The sequence below is a fragment of the Mauremys reevesii genome, linkage group 1, assembly GCF_016161935.1.
Source record: "Mauremys reevesii isolate NIE-2019 linkage group 1, ASM1616193v1, whole genome shotgun sequence".
In the NCBI taxonomy this organism is placed as follows: domain Eukaryota; kingdom Metazoa; phylum Chordata; order Testudines; family Geoemydidae; genus Mauremys; species Mauremys reevesii.
In genome coordinates this window covers 62,165,809-62,175,224 of record NC_052623.1, presented here as the reverse complement: position 1 = coordinate 62,175,224, position 9,416 = coordinate 62,165,809, and positions in this window count along the sequence as shown.

Below are 9,416 nucleotides of genomic sequence, written 5' to 3'. Positions count from 1 at the left end.
ACATTGGTGAAATATTGTTCATCCACAAAACCTGGCTCTAGTGCCATCTTGTGGTGTGAGTGAGGCATTTATCACATCATAATGACATTGGGTGCTGACACAACTTAGTGGTTCCGCTCTGTGTGTGTGTGCGCGCATATTTTATACACTGACGCTTCCACCTCCCGAGATGTTAAAATTCTCCATTTTGTTCTAGACATCACACCGGAGAGCTTAAAATTCTTTCCTCTGTTCCATCCTTTCTGACTAAGCGGGGTGACCTCCCTCGTTCAGCATGTGAAGTCCACAGCTGTGATGAGGAAGAGCAAAATAATAGAAGCAGCATTGGCTTGATTGCAGAAGTGTGATTTAATCCCAGTATAATGAAATTTTAAATTTAAAAAATACACTTGTATAACAAAAGCCAGAAAGAACGAACCAAGAGGCAAGTACCCTAGACCTATATCTTTCAACATTATCTTTCAGAGTTTGAGAATTTTATTTTTAAATGAACATATTGGTATAGTCAGGGAGACTGTTGGTAAAAGATTGATTCTCACACTAAGGCTCATTTGCACCACTTTGGCAACATAAAGAGGCCTTGAAGTGAATGTAAATGTAATGACACTGACCCTTTACACTACCAGAGTTGTGTAAAGGGGACTTAGAGTCGGAGTCTCATTTACACTAACTTTTTTGAAAATACAGGTTCTGATGCTGCTCTTGCTCAGATGGGTGCAACTCAAGAGTCAAAAAGCAGTGAAATCTGTGGAGATGCACAGGTGTGAGAACAGAATCAGGTCACTGAGGAAGTCTATATTCTGTCCTTTGCGCATATAAGCTGAGGAAAACCAAACGTGAGATTTCACAGAGGGATACAAACATGGGGAGAGCACAGGCGCTGCAGTCTGTTCCTTCCCTGCCCCGCAGAAATCCCTTCCAGGTGGTTTGGGGGGAAGAGGTAAAGGTGGTGCATCCAGGAAGCAGCTGCCCTCTTTCCCTTCAAGCAAGAGTCCTTCTGCATCACTTCAGCTGTTATTGTTCATCGCCCGGTTGAAAAGGGACCCTGGCGCTTCCAGACAGCACCACTGACCAGGCTGCTAAAAGTCCAGTTGGCGGTGCAGCAAGGCTAAGGCAGGTTCCCAGCCTGCCCCAGCTCTGCACAGCTCCTGGAAGGGGCAGCATGTCCCCTCTCTGGCTCCTAGGCACAGGGGCTGCCCCCGCCCCAAGTGCCGGCTTCGCAGCTCCCATTGGCTGGGAACTGCGGCCAATGGGAGTTGTAAGGGTGGCGCCTGTCAGGGCGGGCAGCGCGCAGAGCTAGGAGCCAGCCATGTTGGCCGCTTCTGGGAGCCACATGAAGTAAGCGCTGCCCAGAGCCCAAACCAACTCCTGCACCCCAACCCCCTGCCCCACGTTGGAACCCCCTCCCACACTCTAACTCCCTCCCAGAATCCACAGCCCACACCCCCTCCTGCACCCAGCCCTGAGCCCACTCCTGCAACCACTCCTCCCAGAGCCCACACCCCCTCCTGCACCCCAACCCTGTGCCCCAGCGCTGAGCCCACTCCCAGGCCCGGCTTTATGAACTGAGGGGCCCAATTCAAATACCTGGCGCCGATCTGGGGCTTTGGTGGCACTTTGGCGGTGGGGGGGTCCGCTCTGGGTCTTCCATGGCACTGAAGGACCCCCCCACCGCCAAAGACCCGGAGCGGACTCCCTCCCCCCCCCCCAGCTGCCGAAATGCCACCGAAGACTCGGACTCCCCTGCGCGTGCCAGATGAGTTAAAAAAAAAAAAAAAAAAAAACTTTAAAATGCCTAAGGCATGGGGCCCTCTTAAGCGCAGGTGCGGGACCCGATTCCCAGGAATCAGGGGAATCGGCCTAAAGCTGGCCCTGCCCACTCCTGCAACCTAACTCCCTCCCAGAGGCCGCACCCCAATCTGTACCCCAACCCCTCATTTCTGCCACCACCCCAGAGCTCTTGCCCTCAGCCAGAGCCCTCATCCCCTCCCAACCCCCAGCCCAGTGAAAGTGAATGAGGGTGGGGGAGTGTGAGTGACGGAGGGAGAGGTGATGGAGTCACCGGGGGGACAGGAGCAGGGCAAGGATGTTTGATTTTATGCGATTAGAAAGTTGGCAACCCTAACTGTGCGCCATGCAGGAGGCAGCCAATGGCAGTCTAGATTTTTTAGGAACAGTGGGCAGTTGGCAGTACTGGCTTCTGTGAGTATTGAAATGGCTTATGGGGTATGAACTCTTCTCTGTGTAAGAACCAATAACCTAACCAGGAAGAAGAAGAAGTAGGTGAGGCTTTTATAAACTAACAAAATCATCCAAAGCACAGGACTTGGTGGTGATGGGGCACTGCAACTACCCGGACATCTGTTGGGAAAACAATACAGCAGCACACGTTATCCAACCAATTCTTGGAATACACTGGAGACAATTTTTTATTTCAGAAGATGGAAAAAGCTGTTGGGGAGAGGCTATTCTAGATTTGATTTTGATAACTAGAGAAAACTGGTTGAGATTTGAAAGTGGTAGCTTATGTGAAAGTGATTATGAAATGGTAGAGTTCATGATTCTAAGGAATGGTAGGAGGTAAAACAGCACAGTAAAGAAAATGGATTTCAAGAAGGCAGACATTAGCAAACTCAGGGAGGTGGTAGGTAAGAGCCCTTGGGAAGCAAGTCTAAGGGGAAAAACAGTTCAAGTGAGTTGACAGTTTTTCAGAGAGTCATTATTAATGGCACAAGAGCAAATTATCCCCCTGTGTAAGAAAGATAGGAAGTGTGGCAAGAGACCACTCTGGCTTAACCAGGAGATCTTCAGTGATCTGAAATTCAAAAAAGAGTCCTACAAAAAGTGGAAACTAGGTCAAATTACTTAGGATGAATATAAATAAACACAAGTATGTAGGGATGAGAAATCCCAGCCTTGTGCCTTGGCCTTAAACTAGCTAGAGCCATTAAAGAGTAATAAGAAAGCATTCTACAAATACATTAGAAGCAAGAGGAAGACCAAGGACAGGGTAGGCCCATTACTCAATGGGGGCGGGAGGGGGGGAACAATTACAGAAAATGTAGAAATGGCAGAAGTGCTAAATGACTTTTTTGTTTCAGTTTTCACCAAAACGTTTAGTAGCATTTGAACACCTACCTTAATGAATGCCAGTGAAAATGAAGTAGGATCAGAGGCTAAAATAGGAAAAGAACAAGTGAAAAATCACTTAGACAAGTTAGATGTCTTCAGGTCACGGACCTGATGTAATACATCCTAGAATACTCAAGGAGCTGACTGAGGAGATATCTGAGCCATTAGCGATTAGCCTTGAAAAGTCATGGTCAATGAGTGAGCTTCCAAAAGACTGGAAAAGGGCAAATATTTTGCCCATCTACAAAAAGGGAACTAAGGACAACCTGGGGAATTACAGCCCAGTCAGCTTAACTTCTGTACCCAGAAAGATAATGTAGCAATCAATTTGCAAACACCTAGAAGATAATAAGGTGATAAGTAACAGTCAGCATGGATTTGTCAAGAACAAATCGTGTCAAACCAACCTGATCACTTTTTTTTGACAAGATAAGCTTTGTGGATGAGGGGGAAGCAGTAGATGTGGTATATCTTGACTTGCGTAAGGCTTTTGATATTGTGTTGCATGACTTTCTCATAAACAAACTAGGAAAATGCAACCTAGATGGAGCTACAATAAGGTGGGTGCATAACTGATTGGGAAACCGTAATTATCAGTGGTTCACAATGGTCAGATTGGAAGGGCATATCAAGTGAGGTCCTGCAGGGATTAGTTCTGGGTCCCAGTTCTGTTCAATATCTTCATCAATGGTTTAGATAATGGCATAGCGAGTACACTTATAATGTTTGTGGACAATCCCAAGCTGGGAGGGGTTGCAAGTGCTTTGGAGGATAGGATTAAAATTCAAAATGATCTGAACAAACTGGAGAAATGGTCTGAAGTAAAGAGGATGGCATTCAATGAGGACAAATGCAAAATACTCCACTTAGGAAGTAGTTGGTAGCACAACACCTAGGTGTACTAAGGAAGACAGTCCTGAAAAGTAAAATGCCACAGTTTGATAACGTGGTTGCAAGCGTGAATTTTTATTTATTTATTTATTTTTGTATAGGTCTAGCCTCAAGTTGGCAAAAGCCTAGAATCTTCCTGTAATCTTGTCAGATTAGCTGCCATGTGATGGTAAACTAGATCCCTGCTTCTGTAATACAGGTGTAGACAGCAGTAATAACACAGGTAGTGCTATGCCTAGATAGGGCCCTACTGAGAGGCCCATAAGCAAGTATCCACATGATTGAAGTGCAAAAGTCTGAGCCTGGCTTGTGCAGTAGTTGCTGGGGTTAGGCTGCAGGCAGTCAGTGTATCATCCATGGGACAGCAGGATTATTAGGTATATAAGTGTACAGATTTGATGCTGTACAAGGGGGGGCAGGGAGAAGCAGAGAAATGCTTATTGCAGGTGATGCTTACAGATACATGGCTGGTTGAGTGAGTCCAAAGCTGCTAAGCAACTTTAGGAATCTTTACTACGAACTGATGCCTTCATGTCATAGCAGGCACAAAAGGCTGCACATGTTAATTAGCCGACTCACCACAAGGCTGAATGCAAAGCTGCATGCTGCTATTTGGCATAGCCACCAGAGGGCAGTGTTACCAGATCATTAAGTTGCTGGTTGCTAAACTTCACTCACTCGATTCACAGCAAGCGTGTCTGGTGAAGAATTTTCCCCAAGCCCCGTGGCCTTGCGTTCTCATGTGTGGTGTCTCTGCACGGGGAGTGCACACATGCCGGTGTCTGTATTGCAGCAGCAGGACTCTAGTAATATGGCAGCTAGAAAATTCCACTGCGGCAGACTGTGAAGGACAATGCGATGTCTGATAAATGCAAGACCAGTTGAGCCAGCACAAAACTAATAAGCATGGAGGGTAATGAATGACCCTAGCATGAATGTAATGTAGGGGCCAGGCACTCCTTGAATTCCCCAAGCACAGCCAGCGTTGTGTCTGGGCACTGAGCAGCAGGCTTCTGAGTACCAGTTAGTATAAAATTGTGTTGTCTTTACTCTGCCCATCTTAAAATCCATTTAACTTAGGCAAGCCCTGGCCTTCCTGCTCTCGCCCCTTTTGCAGCTGCTGAATTGTCTGGCTCACCTTTGAGGGCTAGTGCAGCATGTGGCTCTACTACAAAGCCCTTGCTACTGAAAAGGCCGCATTTTCCCGCCATTACCACTAAAGCCGGCTGAGTCATTAAGAACCCATGGATTATGATTAAGGCTGCGAGTCTGTCACAGACATCTCGGAAGTCATGGATTCCATGACTTTCTGGGGCCTCTATGACTGCTGCAGCCAGCAGCTGTGACTGACTGCAGGGCCGCCGGAGCAGCCTGAGAGTGACCCCAGGGCCAGCTGCACCATCCCCCCTGCCCCAGCAAGGGCAGCAGCAATCCCAGGCCCCCCCCTGCCCCGCACCCGCCAGCAGCAACAGCAGTGGTCCCGGATCCCCCCTCTCCGACCCACAGACTGGCAGCAGTGCCACCTCTCCCCCGCGCGCCCCCCCCCCCCGCAGCAGCAGCAGCAGCAGCAGTCCTGGGCTGCCCCTCCACCAGCAGCAGTGGCAGCAGTCCCATTCCCCGCCAGCAGCAACATGGGCCTGGGTCTCACAGCCCCGCCGCAACCAGCAGCAGTGGCAGCAGTCCCGTTCTCCTCTCCCCGCCAGCAGCAACAGCGGGCGTGGGTCTCTCTCTCTCTCTCTCTCTCTCTCACACACACACACACACACCCCACCCCCCACCAGTCCCAAGCTGCCCTCCCAGCCAGCACCAGCAGCGGTCCTGGCCCTCCAGCAGCAGGAGTGGCAGTCTTGGTCTGGCAGAGCTGTCCCCACCAGCAGCAGCACGGGGCCCAGGCTGCCCCTTGCCAACAGTGGTAGCAGCAGTTCTGGGCCACCCAGCACCACATCCCAAGCATCAGCGGGCAGCCAGGAGCCCCCCCCCGCGTACCAGCAGGTGCCCTGAAGCCCCCCCCCCTCCAGAGCACAAGCTGCCCCCCCCCCCGAGAGTCCACCAGAGCACCCATCATTTAGTCAGGGGTATATAGTACAAGTCATGGACAGGTCACAGGGATGTGAATTTTTGTTTATTGCGTGTGTCCTGACCATGAGTTTTACTAAAAATACCCATGACTAAATTGTAGCCTTAATTATGAGGCTTAACTAACAATGTCTGAACTGAATTTGGTGACTTGTCAGCAGCTCTGGGTGACTAACTTAAAAGGAATCTTTTAAAGGGTGGGAGGACTTATGCCCTGCTTTTCTTGCTGAAGTTTAAAGGTGGCCTGAGACATGTGACAGCCTCTCCCATCCCCCCCCCACTCCATAAGAACAACAGAAAGACGACTCGTGCTTCCTTTTTTTTTTTTTTTTTTTTGGTTTCAGATATTAGCAATGGGGCTGGGGGGCAGAGGGCTACTCAACATTTGCCGTTTTAATTTAAAAAAGGGGCGGAGGGGCTCATTTTTCTACAGTGTATTTGTGAACCATGTGCCACTTTTTGTCAGCCAGCTCAGTCAGGAGCCTAACGTCTGGTTTTGCTGGCAGGGCACGGCCCGCTACTCTGGGCTGAATATTGAAAACTCTTCCATTGGCACTGAAGGGGTGGGGGCTGGTGAAGCCAGGCTGGCTGCAGACTGTCAGGCAGCGACAGTAACCAGCTGGTAACAGACGAATACGTTACACCAGCTGACTCAACTTCTTTCCACCTCAGTGACTTAGCTCGCTCCTGCCTCTTGGGTCAGGGCATGGGCAGTTTGGTCAGTAGGTGCTTTGGGATGGGGTGGGCTGGCCTACAGAAGGGAGCACGGCCTATAGCTTTGGCAGAGGAGACAGGTGCAGAGATGGCTCCTGTCAGAGATGCAGCCAGTTCCTCAGGTCGGGGAGGGAGAGGCACTGAAAAAGAAGGGGAGACACTAAGGGCTTGGAGTTAAAACTTGGCATTGCTTGGAGGGTGTTTGGCCAGACCTAGTGACCCTGCTCTGGGCCTGCGTGTTGGAGTGCAGCTGCCGAGGGCTAGACAAACCCGCCCTTCATCTCACTGAGGAGTGTACACACAATGCTGCAGCAGTTCCTTTTCCAGCCAGCACAACCCAACAAAGTTGCAGAGAAAAAAATCCCCCATCTGATGGCAGAGATTGGAAAAATGACTCGGGGTGGGGGGGAGGACAGCCACCACCTCCTCCCTGACCTGAGCTGAACTGTAGGCCAGGCCTGAGGCTTTAAAGAAGCTTATCAGGCACCATGGTAAGTAGCCAGCGTCACTGCCGCATTGATTTTCTACGTGCTATCAAGGCCCCATGGCACAAGAGCGATAGCCAGACACCCTCTCCCATGTGTGTTTGTGCAGCCTGTACTTGGCACCACAGCCCCATACCCAAATGGGCAACGTAGTCCCTTCTGGTAATGCCTGACCCCATGGGAATGTACAGCAAGCTCAGAGAGAAGGATCATTATAATGTGGACGCCTGAGTCTCAGACAGGCTGATTGGATCGCTCCGTAGCTCTGAGCTACTCACAGGCTGCTTACCTGTCAATTGCTTGCATTACACCTAGAAAAACCTCTGTTGCTTTCCTTTTTGTCTTTAATGAACGTGCCAGGATTTGTACTGGTCCCTTTCTCAGCAGGGATTTTTTCTTGTTCTTGGCTCCCCCTGTGCAACGTTGCGTTACTGTGCCCGGCCCCAACCCACAAACCTCTGTGGGTCGGGCACAGTAATGGGTGAGACTGTGCATCAGCGGGGTCACCCCGAGGCTCGGCTACACACAGTCATATTCTAATGCTAGCTCTGCCAGTGACCTTAGGCAAATCACCGATCTTCTCTCCGTAAGTTTCCCTATGCGCAGCTTTAAAATGGGAAGACAGTTGATTCTGCTACTTTTCCTATCTTTGTGGGGGTAGTGCGAGAACATACAAACAGCGTTTTGCCTTTGCTGTGCCCACTTGCAGGCATACGCATATGTGTACACGTGGCCAGGTCACCATCCTGCCATGTGCATCAGCAAATGGCTGGCATGTGTTGATTCGCTGGGTAGTTGCATATGGAAACCAGGTGCGTGCAGCAATGCAGCTAAGTGTGCCTCATGGTAAAAGGCTGGCTCCAATTAGTTCATGTTTGCCCAAAGCTTTGAACAAATGCAAAGTGCTAGGGCCTGATAAGTATTTTTGTTAAGCAAGTTCAAAGCCTTGTCAAGGCAGCTGTTCTTAAAGTGAGTTCAAGGACACTGTTACAGTTGTCAGAACTACATGAATATAGATAAAGTCCCCACTAGTTTGCAAAGAATGGGCCTTCGTCATAAATGGTGTAAAGGTCAGAGTCTCCAGCACGCAAATGTGCCGATCTGTCTTCTTTCCTAGAAGGAAGAGCCAAGCCATTAATTGATTAGCCTCTTTCCTCACCAGAATGAGTTTTTTTAATTCTACAAAGCAGAGATTGCATAAAGAGTCCACGGCTCTGGCACTGAACAGACAATGCTACACATGGGAGATCTAGCTGAAGGGTTTCTGTAGCGCCCACCTCCTTAGGAGTCCAGTGCTTGGCACTGGCCAGTTATTTATGTATTAAATGTGCAAGTGTCCACTAACGTGTCATCTCGGTGTGATTACAATAGTAAAATAAGTGGCAGCATGGTCCCCTGGAGGAGATGGACTGGTGCGTTTTTGCTCTCTACTCTCTTGGCTGCCGAGACTGCTCCTGTTCTACTCTTGGTTGGTAGTTTCTGCTGTGTTTAAATCAATCCTGACTCATGCCCACAGAAAATTCTTCCCATTCGCATCCCTGGAAGCAACCCAGCAGGAAGGAGGGAGATGCAGTTAAGGCACAGGACTGCTAGTCAGGAGATCTGCGTGATCTTGGGCAAGTCAGTTCCCTGGGAGCGGCATAGCATAATGATGAGCACAACAGACTCCTGACAATGACTCCTGAATGTTTAGCAACACATTGTGTTTTGGGTAATATAGCGTGTGTCTACACAGCACCTGGGAGCAAGGCTCCCAGCCCAGGGCCACAGGGTCACACTAGCGCTCTAAAAATAGCTGGGTAGGCAATGTTTTTACATTGTGTAGCTCAGGCTGTAGCCTGGGCTCTCACACCAACCCTGCTCCCTAGGACTGAGAGCCCAGGGCATAGCAGGACAGCACTGCCTACACAAGTGTTTAGAGCACTACCGTGAACCCTGCCAGCGTGACTCTGGGGACTTGGGTTGAGCATTCCCTGACGCTCCGTAGACACACCCACAGAGAAAGTGTAGGCTGCAGGCTTCCTGAAGGTGCAGGCACATGCCATTCCTTGCTTTCAAGGGGAGCTGCTGGTAATGTGAGAAGGGGAGACAGGAACATGCCCAGCTTTCCTGATCATG